Below are 18,991 nucleotides of genomic sequence, written 5' to 3'. Positions count from 1 at the left end.
ATGATTTTTTACTGTTACCAGGGTAAATCTTTTATGATCTAAAACCCAAACAATAAAACAGCACAACTAGCTCAACAGTCCAAATGGTTTTCATTAATCTTGATCATTAAATATTTTCCCCAGAGTCTCAATTATGACTTGTTGAGGTGTTATTGAAAATGACACCAAAAAATTAGTTTGAGTTAAATGAAATAATTGACATCACAAGTGATTATTGTCTTCTCATGAATTGCATGGAGTTTAATACATGTAATAAACTTCAAAGATGCTCTTCATGACTAGTAATATTTTTGAGGCCAAACATAATAAGTTGATTTGCCCAAAGCCAGCAGTTAAGACTCCTGAAATTTTCAGTCAAGTTGTCTTATTTATTTTTCAAGTTGTCTTTTAAGGTCGGTCCTGTATTGAAGGTTAACTGTCATTCATTTAGACTGATTACAGATAATGCACTGGGAGTGTTAATTGATCGTGTTGTATATAGGATATACTTGGTAGATGGATTTTTAAATATTAAAAAAAATAGACTGGCACAGCGCTTTCTTACAAAACTAAATGTATGTTTTTCATATGGTTAAGCAATCAAGCTCCTACATATTTACCTAAATAATTTAAAAACTTAGATCCACACAAAAAAACTAGACGTGGCTGTTTAAGTATAGATTTATTCAGAATTTTCCTAAACTGTAGGAAACCAAGATGTCCTTCAGTAGGTGAATAGATAAACTGTGGTACATCCATACAATGGAATATTATTCAGTAATGAAAAGAAATGAGATAGCATTTTCTGGAGCAGCTAGAAGGAAAAATCTGAGATGATGGTATGGTAACCCATGACAAACTCTGGGATCTGTCCTCTAACTACTTATTGAAGAGTGCTTTGAAAACTATTGCATTTTTCTTTCTTTGCTTTGTACATATGTCATATTATACAACAAAAAAAAGTTTAAAAAAATGGTATAGCAAGCTGTGAAAAGACATGAAAGAAGCTTAAGTGCATATTGCTAAGTGAATGAAGCTAGCCTCAGAAGGTTACCTACTGTATGATTCAACTATATGACATTCTGGAAAAAGCAAATTTATACAGCCAGTAAAAAGATCAGTAGTTGTCACAGGTTTTGGAGAATGGAGGGGGTGGGGGATGAATAGATGGGTGTTCTAGTTTGTAAGCAGCTGGAATTGATATACCCATAAACAAAACGGCTTTTAAAAAGGGGAATTTATTAAGCTGCAAGTTTATAGTTCTAAGGCTATAAAAATGTCCCAATTAAGGCAACCAGGGAAAGATACCATGGTTCAAGAAGGCCAATGATGTAATGATGTTTGAGATTTCTCTTTCAGTTGGAAAGGCACATGGCAGTATCTCCTAGCTTTATCTCCAGGAATCTTCAGTGGTCTCCCCTGGGCTCTGGCTGTTTGTTGGCTCTGTTGGTTCTCATGGCTCTAATGCTTTTTCCAAAATTGTTCCCTCTCAAAGGGCTCCAGTAAACAACCCCACTTTGAATGTGTGGAAACACATCTCCATGGAAACCATCTAATCAAAAGTTACCACCCACACAATTGACTGGGTTACATCTTCATGGAAACAATCAAAAAGATCCCACCCAGCAATACTGAATGAAGATTAAAGAACTTGAATTTTTTCTGGGGTACATGATAGCTTCAAACCACCACAGAGAGGCACAAAACATTTTTAGGACAGTGGAACTATTCTGTATGATACCACATAGTAGCTATCTGACATTGTACATTTGTCAAACCCATAGAACTTGACCACATAGAGTGTACTCTAATTTAAACTGTAGACTATAGTTAATAATAAGGTACCAGTATTGATTCATTAGTTGTAACAAATGTGCCATACTAACGCAAGATGTTAATAATAGGGGAAAGTAGGGGCTGTAGTAGCGGAGTGATATGAAAGCTCTACTTTCTGCTCAGTTTTTCACTAAATAAAAAACTACTCTAAAAATGAAATGTAGAATGGACAGTGGTGGCTCAGTGGCAGAGTTCTCGACTGCCATGCTGGAGACCTGGGTTCAATTCCCGGAGCCTGCCCATGTAATCTAAAATAAATAAAGTCTGTAATAAAAAAAATTATAATAAATAAAGTCTATAATAAATTTTTTTTAAAAAGCCACCTGGCTTTTAACAGCAGAAAGGAACTGAGAGCAGGCCACGGTGGCTCAGCAGGTAGAGTTCTTGCCTGCCATGCCGGAGACCCAGGTTCGATTCCCGGTGCCTGCCCATGCAAAAAAAAAAAAAAAAGAAAGGAACTGAGGCTGAACATGGAAAGCTTGGCTGTGTCAGGCTGGTAATGCTGTGCAAAGTGCTTTATTTTTATGTATCTTTTAATCTTCATGGCATTCCCCATGTCATAGATAAGAAAGTCAGACCAATGAAGAAGAGATTTCTCAGTCTGACTGACCACTAGGTTAATGTTGGTGTGCAGGACATATGTGGGAGGTAGGAAGTAGATTTGTGCCTGGGTACTAGTTAAGGGGTCAGAAAGCAGGGATTTTAGCTGTGTTAGATGAGACCACCCCACTGACCAGTGGCTGCTATTGAGAAGGGGCATCACATCACTTTTAATTCACTATTAAGTGATACATTATTATCAATCACATATACATCTATATTATTAAGCTTATTCAAACACCATAATTACATGAATCCTTGAATAGGGGAGTGAGATCTTGCTGCTTTGTACAGATCAGTGTGTTGTCCTGACAAATCCCGGAGTAATCTGGGTAAAACATAAAGGAGTATTTGCAGAATCCCCTTGAGAGACTGGGGAAAGTGGTGGAAATATTAAACTTTCCCACCTGGGGAAGACCTGATGTTCTTACAAGCATTGGAGACTGCCAAGTTGATGGGCCAGGCCCTCGATCTTGGAGCTTGCCCTTATGAAACTTATTCTTACAAAGGAGAAGCCAAGCCTACTTATGATTATGTCTAAGTGTCACCCCCAGAGAACCTCTTCTGTTGCTCAGATGTGTCCTCTCTCTCTAAGCCAATTTGGCAGGTGAACTCACTACCCTTTCCACTGTTTGGGACCTGACTCCCAGGGTTGTAAATCTCCCTGGCAACGTGGGACATGACTCCTGGGCATGTCAGGAACTGGCTTGATTGAGAAAACCTTCTTGATAAAAAAGGGGAGTGAGAAATGAAACAAAGTTTCAGTGACTGAGAGATTGCAACTAGAGTCAAGAGGTCATTATAGATTTTATTCTTATACGGTTTATAGATATCCCTTTTAGATTTTTGGTATATTGGAGTAGTAGAGGGAAATACCTGAAACTGCTGAACTGTAATCTAATAGCCTCGATTCTTGAAGATGATTGTATAACTATATAGCTTTTAAGGTGTGACTGTGTGATTGTGAAAATTCCTTATGACTGACACTCCCTTTATCGAGTGTATAGAAGGTAAGTAAGAAAATAAAGACAAATAAATAAATAAATAATAGGGTATGGGAGGTATGGAATGTTTAGGATGTTGTTTATTTTTATTCTTTTTTTTTGGAGTCATGAGAATGTTCAAAAATGTATTGTGATGATGAATGCACAGCTATGTGATGAACCATTGATTGTACACTTTGGATGATTATATGGTATGTGAATATATAATATATATTATTGATATAACATATATCAATAAAATTGTATTAAAAAGGATTAGCCTGTGTTGAACTTCTTAATATTTAATTAAAAATATAGTATTGACAAAACCAATATATTTTTTCATTTACACCAAAATGTTTTGATTTGATTCTCTTTTTGACCTGCACTTAACTAATAGAAGTGGAATTTTTTTTAAGTTAGACCTGTAAGTTTAATTTTATGTCTTTATTTTACTTAGTAAGTCTGGAAGAATTGTAGAGTTTGTTCTGGGTTGTATTCATATCTTTGTTTTTCTAGTAGCTCTGCTGTTTAATCTTTATATGGTGTTTTTTTGAATTTTTAAAATAGTCAACACACTTGTATATATATGTGTTTCTTACTGTAGAGATAATACCTGTCAGTGCTGAAAGCTTGGCAAAAAAACAGTAAAACAAACATGACCTTTGATCCTACCAGAGATAACCATCATCTCTTAGTCATTTAAAGATCAGATTCATCTCTTAGTCATATATATATAAGATTTATATCTTATTCATACGTAGTTATAGCTATGAATATGTGCATATAACCAGAGTGTATTGATACACGCACACACACGTACACACTACATATATTCTTTAAAACAAAAATAGGATCCTACTACTTATGGAGTGACTGGGCTCCTTTAATATCTCGTTATGGCCTTGCTGTAATTCTAGAACCAGCGTCTGACTCAGGCTCACCCGTGACATTTTCAGTTGAACTTTCTTTTATTTTCTTCTGAAGTTGACCTTCAAACAGAAAGTTCATAGCCTCTTCTCAGCTGTTAATGTGATTTACTTCTTATGTCTGGGAAGTCGGGATTGTTGCTGAATTCATTGTTTGAGGGAAAAGAGGTTCCTGGTTTAATGCCAGGACATTCCCAACTGACAGAAAACTAAATCTACCAAACCCAATTTCAAAGATTACCGGTTTGTGGCTCATGGGAATTATAGATGCTGGTCGAGCACTTGTTAGTTTGTTCCCGAAACACCCATACGTGGTAGGTTGTCTATTGACAATAATGCATGTATCATGGAAACATTAATCAATAAACATGGTGGCTTAGCATTCTAAAGAGTATAGTACAGCAACTAACATGCTTTTCCGTATGGAGTATTTGAGTAGTTGTTAAATTCTTCATTTCTGATCCTGTGACAAACTGGCTAATTTTTCATTATTTTCAAAATAGGAAATATTGTGTGTTTTTTAGGTTCTAAGGCTCATAGTGAGTACACTGTAAAATATGAATGAAAAAGAGATATTCACTGAGCTTTTCACATAGCAGTATTACAACTCTAATTCCTCTGAGAAGGAAATGTCATCATTTCTTACATGTGAGAAAGAGCCATCTTGTCCAATAAAAACAAATGCAAGCCTCATTTTTAATTAAAAACAATTTACTAGAGTTGTCCAGTTAGTTGTCCTGGTGAACATTAGCACTAATAGTTTGAAAGCTATCCTTGAACATCTTAAGCAAGACCAAGATGGTTTCTTAGATTCCTGTGTAGTGCCCCAACCTGTTTTGTGCTTTTACCACCTTACCTTCTTCCCAGTACAATGCAATGGGCAAGCAGAAGGTGAATTTAAAAAATTAGCTTATTAAGAATAATTTTTTTCTTTGTAGATATTAGTAACCAAAAATCTGAATTAGTTTTAATCATTTAAAAAGTATATAATAATTTCAGGTGGACATCAGGAGTCGTGCTGTTGTACGTATGTGCAAATACTCTAAGAGATTTAGTGTTTTATCAAAAGGCACAACTCCAAAAATGAAACCTACCAACTTGTTTCTATGGTAACTACTATTGAAATGTGTCTAGCCAGCATGTGTCTTCCTATAATTTTTCTTGAGAGTTCCAAGGTGTTCATTAATTTACTTTCCCAACATATATAGATAGAAAGTAAATAAATCATGAAAAAGATGGATGTACATATAGATTTGTTTTTTTCCTAATGAGCCGGTGAGACCATTGCAAATGGTCTTCGTTCTTATGCATGAATATATTTGGCTATGTAAAACAAGTTCATTGTTTTATAAATGTAATTTAAATCAGCAATGGAGCTTAAGTAAGTAATGATCCCTAAAAAAAGACATCTTGTTTCCTAAATGTTTTCTGGTATTTATATATAGAACTGTTAGATGAAGCACATGTTGATTTCCAGAATGACAAGTGTCCTTTTATTGAAATTCATTTGGCTGTCCCTATAAGACCTTTCAAGAGAAGATGTTAGGTGTCTCTTTTATCCTTCTTCCACTGGTGGCTCTGTTACCCACTAGGGCCATGAGGCTTTGCCTTCATGTCATCGTTATCTGAACTTAACAGTCTCTCCTCGTAGTCCTTTACCTTGTCAAAGGCTGTATGTCTCAAACACAGTGGAAGTCACAACTTATTTATTTAGAGATCTCAATGTTTCCCAATAGGTTCTTTTGAAGAAGAGGCTGACTACAGCATAGCCAGTGGTACAGAAGGGGTTTCACTGCATTTTTGTATTTAAAATAAACTGTTGTTTTGAGAATTATGCAACTTCCATCTGAGACTGTAATGTTAACAAAACAAATGTGGTCAGGTATTCTTATGATGTGAAAGGTTCACCCACTGACATGATCAATGTTATAGCAAGGCTTGTGACTTTTATCTATTTAAATTTAAGGTGAAACATTTTGTAAAATAAAGTGCAGAAAATTGAACAACTGCATCTACATACAGTGATGGTAAGGAAATAAAACTACACTGTCCCTGTAATTGGGAAATTTCACATAGTCTGCAAGAATGAAAGAATCCAGGATGTCTCTGAACCTGCTTTATTGTAGTCGGTCACAATAACGACTTGATTGCCTGTTGAGGAGGAATGAATATTTTAACTTAAGGACCTCTATTGCTATTGTTGTGAAATATAACATATATACAGAAAAAAGAAAGAAAAAGCAATAATTTTCAAAGCCCATTTCAACAAGCAGTTACAGAACAGATTTCAGAGTTTGTTATGGGTGACTGTTCTACCATTTCAGATTTTTCCTCCTAGCTGCTCCAAAACACTGGAGGCTAAAAGAAATATCAGTGTAGTGATCCAGCAGTCATACTCATTTGTTAAATCCTGTTATAACTCCTCCTTCTCCTTTGATCCTTTTCCCAGTCTATAGGGATCTTTGGGGAATGCCTCTTCTAGATTTTTCATGTTAAGAAGGGGTGTTGACAGTAAAGGATAGGGGGTTGTGTTCGCTAATGGTCATGGAGAGGTTGGCCCCTCTGGAGGTTGAAGTTTTCAAGAAAGTACACTTAGAGCATGAAACTTTTATTGAGTCTCAGTTAGAGCTCTAGGTATTCCTAAGAGTTGACAGGAGTGATGTTGGTTGGGGTTAGGCAAACCAAAGCAATTGGCAATACCTAGCTGAAGCTTGCATAAGAATAGACTCCAGCATAACCTTTCAACTCTATTTGAACTCTCTTAGCCACTGATGCCTTATTTTGTTACACTTTTTTTCCCTCCTTTTGGTCAAGAGGACATTGTCGATACCCCAGAATCAGGGCCAAACTCATCCCTGGGAGTCATATTCCACATTGTTGGGGAGATTTTTACGCATGAATGTCATATCCCACGTTGGGGGGTAAGTAATGATTTTCCTTTCAGAGTTGAGCTTAGAGAGAGAGAGGCCCCATTTGTGAGCAACAAAAGAGGCTTCCTGAAAGCAACTCCCAGCCTCCTTATAGGTAGTCTTATCTTTTCCACTACAAAAAAAAAGAAAAGAAAAGTTTCACAATCAAGGGCTTGGCCTATTTTTAGGGGACTCCCCAGTGTTTGAGAGGGTACCAGGGGTTTCCCAGATAGGAAAGTTTAATAGTTCTATATTTTTATCCTTTGTCCCTCAGGGGACTCTACCAATACTTTTTAATTATTAGCCCACCATAGTCTTGGATGTTTCTAGGTATTACATTGAACCGTGCTGTTTTACAAGGCCTTGTTCCTACTGTAGGCTCCATGTGTGTGGGCTGTTTAATGAGTGATCCAGACAGGTTTATTTAAATTACATATTATGGAAAGTTTAGGTTCTGGATATAATAAACCCCTCTGCTTTTGGTCTCATGCTGTAGGTGAAGGTCTAGTGTACATACGCTATCATCTTTCACCCTGTGTTCTGATCTACTTAGTCCCAGAGAGATGGGCTTCGTTTTTACCTCGAATTGAAGTCTGATCTCTTTTTTGGTTACTTTAACTGCTGTTATATGTAGCAATGCTGACTTTCAAAGCTGCAGAACGCCAGCTCTGAGTCTTAGGTGTCACAGAGGTACTCAAAGTTTCAGGGAAATACCACCTTGTACACATGTAACTTAACTGTCTCGGGGTCTAGAGAAATACTTACAACTTCAAACTAAGTGTGGCTGCTATATGAGAGCTTACAATCTAGGCTCCAGTTTTCCTGTAAGTATTTTCTGAAAGAGACCATAGCATAATTGTTCTTTTGTTTCTGACTTACTCTGCACAACTCATTATCCCTGAGGTTCATTCAGTTTGTTGCGTGCCTCACGACACCATTCCGTGCTGTAGCTGCGCAGTGTTCCATCACATAAATATATCATGGTTTGCCTTTCGGCTTCTCAGTCAGTGTACCCTTTGGCCCCCTCCATCTATTAGTCATCATGGATAATGTCCAGAATAAACAAATCATGCCTTACAGTGTCCTCACTTGATTGTACCATCAGCGGCACTCTCAATTTTAGACAGTTTTCGTTGGCCCAATGAGACAAAAATATGATAAACACAGCCTCTCCAAATATCAAATCAAAACTTTCTCTTATCTCTTGTCTCCCCCCGATAATTTACCTCTAGTATTGCTGTGGTGCTATTGATGTCTTCTTATTAACTATAAGCCATAGCATGCTATTTTAGTTTTCCCCCAAACCCCCTTTATTATTAACTCTTTGTGCAAGATCAAACCTTGAAGTAGTTCTTGCAAGAACTTATTTATACTTGTATAGTTAGTTGGTCGGATACATGGTACTATACAGTCTCTTTCACTCATATTCACCTTCATTCTGGCAGTGTTACTTATATCCCCACTAATTTGCTACTGTCACTTCTATCCTTTCCCTCACATTTAAGTTCAACGTCATTGGGTAACTTTTTCCTCATCTCTAGCCTCTGTGCACCTGTCTGTTACCTACATTCTACAGTGTAAACTCTTGCAATTACCTTTATCAACATCATAATAGTGACCTCATAAGTTTCTATTTTTTTTGTGTCTGACTTATTTCACCCAGCATTATATCCTCAAGTTTCAGCCATATTGTTATATGCTTCAGGATCTCATTTCATCTTACTACTGTATAATATTCCGTTGTATGTATATATACCACATTTTGTTTATCCACTCCTCTGCTGATGGGTACTTTTTTCATCAAAAAAAAAAAATCGATGCCTTGAGTGTAATGATTAAGAAGCTATCTCCTATAAATAGGTCTTAAAAATGTTTCCCTACATTTTCTTTTAGGAGTTTTATGGTACTGGCTTTTATATTTAGGTCTTTGATCCATTTTGAGTTAATTTTTGTATAGTGTGTAAGATAGGGATCCTCTTTCATTCTTTTGGCTGTTGATAACCATTTTTTTCACATGCCCATTTATTGAAAAGAATATTGTGTCCTAGGTCAGTGGATTTGGGGGCCTTGTCGCAGATAAGTTGACCATAGATTTGGTGGTCTATATCCACATTCTTGATTCAATTCCATTGGTTAATACTTCTGTTTTTGTGCCAGTACCATGCTGTTTTGACCACTGTGGTTTTATAGTAAGCTTTAAAGTCAGGAAATGTTAGTCCTCCCACTTCACTCTCCTTTTTTAGGATATCTTTAGAGGGTCTCTTTCCCTTCCAAATAAATTTGATAACTAACTCTGCCAAGTCTTCAAAGAAGCTTGTTGGAATTTTGATTGGTATTACATTGAATCTGCAAGTCAGTTTGGGTAGAATTGACACCTTAATGACATTCAACCTTCCTATCCATGAGCACGGAATGTCTTTCCATCTTATATGTCATTTTAAATTTCTTTTAGCAATGTTTTGTTGTTTTCTATGCAAAAGTCCTTGACATCTCTGGTTAAGCTTATTCCTAGATACTTGATTCTCTGGGATGCTATTTTGAATGGATTTTTTTTCCTTAATTGTCTCCTCAGGTTGTTGCTTGTGTATAGAAATGTTGATTTTTGTACATTAATATTGTATCCCGTCACTTTGCTGAATTTATTAGCTTAAGTAGCTTTGTTACAGATTTTTCAGGACTTTCCAAGTGTAGGATCCTGTCATATGAAAATTTTATTTCTTCCTTTACGAATTGGATGTCTTTTATTTCTTTCTCCTGCCTAATTGCTCTAGCTAGAACTTCTAGAATAATGCTGAATAATAGTGGTGAAAATGGGCATCCTCGTCTCATTCCTGATCTTTAGGGGGACTGCTTTTACATCTCTAACTGTTAATTATGATTCTGACTATGTTTTTTTCATGTATGCCCTTTATGATATTGAAGACGTTTCCTTCTATTCCTAATTTTTTAAGGGTTATTTATCAGAAAAGAATGTTGAATTTTATTGAATACATTTTCGGCATCAATTGATATGATCCTGTGATTTTTTTCCCTTTTGATTTGTTAATGTGTGGTATTATGTTGATTGATTTTCTTGTATAGAACCTTGCATTCCAGGTATGAACTCCATTTAGTCGTGATGTGTAATTATTTTAATTTGTCATTGGATTCGATTTGTAGTATTTTGTAGAGAATTTTTGCATCTATTTCGTTAGCAAGATTGGTCTGTTGTTTCCTTTTCTTGTAGCATCTTTATCTAGTTTTGGTATTAGAATGATGTTAGCTTCATAAAGTGAGTTGGGTGGCATTCCTTTTTCCTCATTTTTTTGAAGAGTGAGCAGGATTGGTGTTAGTTCTTTCTGGAATGTTTGATAAAATTCCCCTGTGAAGCAGTCTGGTCCTGGGCTTTTCTTTGTAGGAAGATTTCTGATGACTGATTGGATTGCTTTACTTGGTTTATTGAGATCTTCTGTTTATTCTTGAGTCAGTTTGATAGTTCTTGTGTTTCCATGATTTTTTCCATTTCATCTAGGTTGTCTCGTTTGTTAGCATATAGATGTTCATAGTGTTTTCTTATGGTTTTTAAAATGCCTACAGGAACCATGGTAACAACATCCTCTCATTTCTGATTTTATTTGCGTCCTCTCTCTTTTTTTCTTTGTCAGCCTAGTTTAGGGCCCATTGATTTATTGATTTTCTCAGAGAACCAACTTTTGGTTTTGTTTACTCATTCTATCGTTTTTTTTTGTTGTTGTTGTTGTTTTCCAGTTTGTTGATTTGTTATTGTTGTTTTCCAGTTCATTTATTTATGCTTTAATCTTTGTTATTTTTCTTAGCCTGTTTGCTTTGGGGTTAGTTTGCTGTTCTTTCTCTAATTTCTCCAGGAGAGCAGTTAAGTCCTTGAGTTTTGCTCATTCTTTCTTCTAATATAGGCATTTAGGACAATAAATTTCCTTCTTAGTACTGCCCTTGCCACATCTCATAAGTTCTGATGTATTGTATTCTCATTTTCATTTATTGCCAGATATTTATTGATTCCTCTAGCAATTTCTTCTTTGACCCATTGATTATTTGTGTGTTGTTTAATCTGCATATTTTAATGAAAGTTCTGATCCTTTCATGGTTATTAATTTCCAGCTTCATTCTTTTATGGTCAGAGAAAGTGCTTTGGATAATTTCAATCTTAGTTAATTTATAAAGACCTGTTTTGTGTCCCAGCATATGATCTATCCTAGAGAACATTCCATGTGCACTAGAGAAGAATGTATATCCTGGTGTTTTGGGGTGTGATGATCTATATATGTCTGTTAGGTCTAATTCATTTATTGCATAGTTTAAGTTCTCTATTTCTTTGGTGATTCCCTGTCTCGTTGTTCAGTCTTTAGTGGAAAGTGGTGTATTGATGTCTCCTGCTATTATTGAAACATCTGTTGGTTCCTTCAGTTTTGCCAAGGTTTGTCCCGTGTACTTTGGAACTCCTTGATTGGGAGCATAAACATTTATGATTGTGTTTCTTCTTGGTGAATTGACCCTTTTATTTATATGTAATGTCTTTCTTTGTCTCTTATGATGTCTTTACATTTGAAGTTTATTTTGTCTGATATTAGTATAGCTACTTCTGCTTTCTTTTGGTTACAGCTGGCATAGAACATTTTTTTCCATCCTCTCACTTTCAATCTGTTTGTACCGTTGGGTCTAAGATGTGTCTCTTGTAAATAGCATATAGATGGATTATATTTTTTAATCCATTCTGCCAATCTGTGTCTGTGTGACTGGTGAGTTTAGTCCATAAACATTTAGAGTTATTACTGTAACAGCAGTTTTTTAATTTACCACCTTATCCTTTAGTTTTTATTTGTCAGATCAATATATTCTTTTCCCTCTCTCTCTTTTTTGAAGGACAACTTGCTTGGATAAAGAATTCTTGGCTGGATGTCTTTTTCTTAACAATACCACTGCCTTCTTGCCTGAATGGTGTCTGTTGAGTAGTCCGAACTCAGTCTTATGTGGTTTATCTTGAATGTAGTGAATCACTTTTCTCTTGCTACTTTCAAATCTTTCTGCTGTCTTCAGCATTTTACAATCTGATTAGTTAGTGTCTTCAAATAGGTCTGTTTGGATTTATTCTATTTGGGGTTTATAGAAATTCTTTGCTTTATATGCTTATGTCTTTTATAAGGGTTGGGAAGTTTTCCACCATTATCTCTTCAACTAACCTTCCTAGCCCTTTACTTGTCTCTTCTTCTGAGACAGCAATGATTCTTATATTTGTACACTCTATGTTGTCCATCATTTCCTTGAAAGCCGTTTACGTTTTTTTCCATCTTTTTTGCCATTTGTTGTTTGTGCACTTGAGTTTAATCTTCTAGCTTGCTTATTCTTCCTTCTGCTTCATTGAATCTGGTATTGTGTGTCTCTAGTATACTTCTAATTTGATCTACAGTAACTTTCATCTTTGTGAGAGCTGCTATTTTTCTATTTATTCTTTCAGATTCTTCTTTATGCTCTCCCATTGTCTTCTTGATGTCTTTTATGTCATTATAAACATCCTTGATTAGTAGTTCCAAATTCCGTGTCCCCTCCAGAAATTTGATTTGATCATCTGTCTGGGCCATGTCTGCGTAAAACTTCATGGTTTGTGCTTTTCTTTTGTTTTTGGGGCATTTGATTATCTTTATAAGGTTATTTTGCAAGTTGTTTTCCTTAATTTGTCTAAGCTTTTGTTTTTGGTTGGATTTGCAATGAAGTTCTCCTTTTGCACTTCATCCATCAGTAAATTCCCTGCCAAACCAAGGCCCGGATCTTATGGAGGGGTTACAGTTATACTTGAGGGTCTATTAAAAGCTAGACCAGTGGCAGAACACCTGCTCACCATGCAGGAGATCTGGGTTTGACTCACAGCCCGTGCACCAAAAAAAACACCTCAGCAGTAGACTGCCCCAAAGTCTGAAGGAGATACCCCAAGATATATTGGGAATGAGCTCAGACTGGTGTCCACAGAAGAAAAAATTTAAAAACTAGGTAGATAGGGCATTTGACAGATTGTACTTTGCAGCAGATGGTGTCCTTGAGCCACCTCTTCCCCCTGCCCACCTCTCTCTGATAGCGGCAGCCAGGTGAGTAAGATGGCGTGTGTGGCCAAGGTGCTGTTCCCGGCATACGGCAGTGTGTATGATACCTGCGCACAAGTTTGGGGCAGCTGGTCATAGCGGCCAGCAGGACAACTGATCTCGGCACCCGGCAGAGCAGCTTATCGTACCTGACGATAGGCATGCCTCTACGTTCCCTGTGGGTACTGCCAACTGCAGAGCTGCGCAGTGAGGTTTCCGAAGTTAGCTGCTGGGGCAGCGTGGAGTGAAGGGATGTCTGCTCCCTTGGACCCATACTTCCCGGTACGCCGCCACTAGTCTCTGGTGGGGTCATGGCCAAACAGACTCACCGCATTCTTCCCATTCAGGTCTCCCCACTTATCTCATCCAGAGCCTCCCTTTGAGATGAAGAAGACCCTCTCTAATCGCTCACACCCTGGAACTGCAGTGTCAATCATATTTTCCGTCCCTTTTCTTGTTGTTCCATTGAGCAGGGGTGAATCCAGCCTACCCTACTCTACCACATTCCTGGAAGTCAGAATCCAGCACAGAGTCCAGTAGATCAGGTCGGAGATCCCAGCGTGGCTGGTCTCCTGGGGAGGCCAGCTGTTTAGGCCAGGATGGCAGCTCCAAATGCTCCACCTCCCATAGGAGAGAAGAAGCTGGGACCTTTAGTTTTATATCATATTCTCCTTGGCTCCTAGAATAAGAGTGTTACCACTCCTGGAGTTGTGGAGACTTACTTTACACCATTTTCCAAGTCCCGTTGACATCTTGTAAGTACATGTCTTCAATTTTAGTCTGTAGTCTCAACTCCTTCAAGAGGATGTTGACTGTTGACAGATTTGCTTTACCATCCAAAGAGCTGAAGTAGGACAGCTTCAAGGAATCAAGGTTCTTCCATTTTCTAATATCCCAGAATCTCCCTTTTTTGCTCCCTCCTTTATTTCCCCTATATTTAGGCTTTACCATTTCTCTTCTGGGCAAACCCAGTAACCTCCTTACCGGCCTCCCAGTTTCTACATTTAGCTTTGTTGTTCATCTTCCATCCAACAATCAGAATGGTCTTTCTAAATGCAAACGTCAAAGTCATGTTATGACTTTGCCTACAATCTTTCAAAGACTCCTCTTCTTTAACAGCATGCATTCCTTTGCAGGGTTTCTGATATCCCAGAATGTCTGTCTAGGATCTATCTTTCCAACCTCCTCCACTTTCCTTATACCCCCCTCCCTCCCATTGTGTTCTCAACAAACCTTTGGTTTTCCAAGTGCTTTAACTTAATTTCTGAATTCTTTCTCCATCCCACCATGCAGGCCCTAGCTTTCCTTGTACTCATGAATGGTTCACTTACCTCCTTCACTAGGCTCTAAGCATCTTGAGTACCTTTTCTTGCTTGTGTTGTTTATCCAATACCTAGCCCAATCCCTTATACATAGTTGGTACACAGTAAAGGTTTATTACATGAATGCGTGATTGTATCACATAGGAAGCAGAAGTGAAGGAGCAGTCTCATTTAATTAAGTAAAATATACACAAGTTGCAATTACTAGAGATTCAAGAAGCGGTAAGGCTGGCTGATCTCTCAGGGTGGCTATAGCCCTGGTGAATAGCATCTGGGCCAAAATCAGTTTTATTAGTTCATTTAGAGAGATGCAACTTGTAAAAACTGACATAATGAAATTTACAAGACATTAACTCATAACTTGGAAGCTCTTCTGTTCCTTTATAGTGAGAGAGAGGGAGCTCAGGCAGAACAACTGACAGGGTCATTTGCCCAGGCTGCATCCTTTTGGTCAGTAAGACCAATCAGGAGACTTACTGATAGAGCTTACCAAGTTTTTTTTTTCCCACGTCTCCAATATGGCAGGCAAGACTTCTACGTGCTGAACCACCATCGCAACACCCTCCCAAGTTCTGTTTTTCTTTTTAAATTCTGAAATTTCTTTTACAGTACCAAAAAACACCAAACGCAAACATTCGTATTTTTTATCATTCCATTCTACATATATAATCAGTAATTCACAGTATCATCACATAGTTGCATATTCATCATCATGATCATTTCTTGTAACATTTGCATCTATTCAAAGAAAGAAATAAAAAGAAAACAGAAAAAAATTCGTACATACCATACCCCCCCACTCCCCCTCACCAATCACCAGCATTTCACTCTAAATTTATTTTAACGTTTGTTCCCCCTATTATTCATCTTTATTCCATATGTTTTACTCGTCTGTTGATAAGATAGATAAAAGGAACATCAGACACAAGGTTTTCACAGTCACACAGTCACATTGTGAAAGCTATATCATTATACAGTCATCTTCAAGAAACATGGCTACTGGAACACAGCTCCACATTTTCAGGCAGTTCCCTCCAGCCTCTCCACTACGTCTTGACTAACAAGGTGATATCTATTTAATGCGTAAGAATAACCTCCAGGATAACTTCTCAACTCTGTTTGGAATCTCTCAGCCATTGACGCTTTTTTTTGTCGCCTTTCACTCTTCCCCCTTTTGGTCAGGAACGTTTTCTCAATCCCCTGATGTTGAGTCTCAGCTCATTCTAGGGTTTTTCTCAATCCCTTGATGCTGAGTTTCATCTCATTCCAGGATTTCTGTCCCGCGTTGCCAGGAAGGTCCACACCCCTGGGAGTCCTGTCCCACGTAGACGGGGGAGGGTGGTGAGTTTGCTTGTTGTGTTGGCTGGAGAGAGAGGCCACGTCTGAGCAACAGAAGAGGTTCTCTTGGGGGTGACTCTTAGGCCTAATTTTAAGTGGTCTTGACCTATCCTTTGTGGGGTTAAGTTTCAGATGAACAAACCCCAAGATGTGGGGTTAAGTTTCAGATGAACAAACCCCAAGATTGGGGCTCAACCTTTAGCTTTGATTGTCCGCACTGCTTGTGAGAATATCAAGAATTCAACTTGGGAAAGTTGAATTTTTCCCCTTTCACACCATTCCCCGAAGGGAACTTTGCAAATGCTTTTTTATTCACTGTTCAAATCACTCTGGGATTTATCGGGGCATCACGCTGTACAAACCAACAAAATCTCATGTCCTGTTCAAGGTTCCATGTACTTATGGTGTTCAGTTAAGCTGTCTGCATAAGTTATATTGGAAATGCACTAGTAAAAATATAAATTTTGTACCAAATAAACATTTTTTTGCTTTAGTCTCACACATAGGTAAAATTTTTAAATATTAATTACCATCAATTTTCAGCACCCTGCAGTAATGGCATTCCTTTGTTCCTCCTCATGCAAAAACATTTTTTTTTTAACTTTTTATACATTTATTGTTCCCCCGAGGGGGGTGCACCGTTCCTGGAAGTACTGCAATACCAGGTCGATGCGTGGAGTGGACGGAGCAAGCTCCTGTTCCATCTCCTAATTCCAAAAATCCATTTAATATATTGTCCTCGGATAGAGGACGTATCAGATATTAAACTGATAAGAACAGATACTACACTTGATCTTAGCCAAAAGGCCGAGAAGTGATTAAAAACATTTTTTTAATTTGTACATTTAGTCACTATCATTATACATTCTAGGCATTCCTCCATTATACCATCTCAGTCTTTATCGTCTATCTTTCTTTCTTATTTCATTTGTGCCCCCAGTCCTCCTCCCTCTATCATTCTCACATTCAGCTTCATTCAGTGTTCTAACATTACTGTATTACAGTTAGGTGGTATTGTGCTATCCATTTCTGAGTTTTTATAATCAGTCCTGTCGCACAATCCATATCCCTTCAGCTCCAATTACCCAGGATCTTACTCTATTTCTATCTCCTGATGGTCTCTGTTACCAGTAAAATTCTCCAAGTTTATTCACTAATGTTACTTCATATCAGTGAGACCATACAGTGTTTGTCCTTTTATTTCTGGTTAATCTCACTCAGCATAATGTCCTTAAGGTCCATCCATGTTGTTACATACTTCATAACTTTATTCTGTCTTACAGCTGCATAATATTCCATCGTATGTATACAACATAGTTTGTTTAGCCACTCATCTGTTGATGGGCATTTTGGCTGTTTTACCAAGTTTTAATATGATGAATAATTGTATCATTTCTAGTTATCCTTAAAAGATTTTCCACCAAGCTGGATTACATAGAAGAATGATTCTTTTCTTATTGAAAGACATTTATCTTTAGATCTTGGACTTTTACACAGTACTTAACCGTGATCACAACAACTCTTATCTTGGTAATAAAATAACACTTATTCAATGTTTATTCTGTGTCGGGTACTCTTCCAAGTACCTTATCTGCATTGACTCAGTCTCACAAATTTGTGATGTATTAGCTCCATTTTTACAAATGAGGAAACTGAGAGCACAGATGTTTAATGAACTACCTATAGGTACCCAGCTTGTGAGGGAAACTGGGATTTGAACCCACACAGTTGGGATTCAGCACCTATACTATTAATCACATAGTGGCTTACCTTCCTCAGAGTGCAGCTAATACTTATTCTGTGTTTACTTTACATTCCTTCTCCGTAACTCTTACACCCATGGTGTATTAACCTAGACTTTTTTGGATGCAAGTGACAGGCCAACATAAGCAGCAGAGACTGAACTTTGTACTGTAACTGAGTCATCTTTATGGCCAGGGGACAGGTTATTATGATGGGTGTCCCATTGGTGGGGAGGAACAAAAATTGTGGGGTGGGGGAGGGTACAAGGATAATTCAGTGGTAGAATTCTCCCCAACGATGCGGGAGACCCAGGTTCAATTCCTGACCCGTGCGCTTCCCAAACAAACAAACAAACAAGCAAAATGAACAAATGAAAAACCAACTAAACAGAACATTCAGCAAAATAGCACTGCAAGAAGGGAATACTCACATTGAAAAAGAATGAAATGTGACCCCCGCCATATAGCATACAAAAAAAACCCCACAATCATGTAAGGAAGTGGAGGTTTGGAGAGGTTAGGTAACTTGCCCAAGGTCACTCAGGTAGCAAGTGGCAACAGTGCAATTTGGAACTGGGCTGTCTATAGACCAAACCGCTCCAAGTCTGTTTTTTTGTTTTGTTTTGTTTGTTTTTAATGAACCCTATGCAGACTTCACATCCTTCTTCTCCCACTTCTAGTTTCCAGCAGGTTGTTGTATCATTGACCAAGATATCATTTTCTTTGCTTCACACTGGTTCTAAGATTACACTGTAGTCAACTTCCATAGACCTGTTTTCCGAATAAGTGCACATTACTTTATTTAATCCCAAGCTATCTTGTAGAACAGGGAAGTAGTTCAGTTCATCTAGAATATATCTGTTTATGCTACTTCTCATTTCAGAGGATGACCTTCTGCTGACCTGGCCCCCCAAATTCTGGAGAAATCTTCACTGAAGCCCTGTGACCAGACCAGTGCTTTCTCAGACTAGGGGTTATGCAAAACACTGACCTTCATGGGAAATTTGGTTCTTGCTCACCTAGGTCTCAGTTCATGGAAATATTTACCAATTCAAGCAGCTAGTTGTAGGTCTACATAGAGCATGGAAAACTGGTTTAAGTGCCCCTCACCACACGACCCTACTGAATATATTCTTCCTAGGGAGAATGCTGTTTGGAAGGTTGCCTTATGCTTTGCACCTCTGACTCTGTTTATGAGGAAATGACAGTATTTTTCAGTATTTGCACCACCACTGACTAAACTTCTGGTCCTTGAAGTGTTTAG

The 18,991-nt window shown here is 37.7% G+C and overlaps 1 non-coding gene across 1 annotated transcript; it reads right to left on the bottom strand.

The window, feature by feature from the left end:
* Window positions 1-16,613: 16,613 nt before the first annotated feature.
* Window positions 16,614-16,804, bottom strand: LOC143685324 (U2 spliceosomal RNA). The gene has a single exon (XR_013176571.1). It is a non-coding gene; the product is annotated as a U2 spliceosomal RNA (small nuclear RNA).
* Between the last annotated feature and the right edge of the window lie 2,187 nt (window positions 16,805-18,991).

The sequence above is a fragment of the Tamandua tetradactyla genome, chromosome 5 (assembly GCF_023851605.1).
Source record: "Tamandua tetradactyla isolate mTamTet1 chromosome 5, mTamTet1.pri, whole genome shotgun sequence".
NCBI lineage: Eukaryota > Metazoa > Chordata > Mammalia > Pilosa > Myrmecophagidae > Tamandua > Tamandua tetradactyla.
This window is presented reverse-complemented; position numbering and strand designations above follow the sequence as displayed.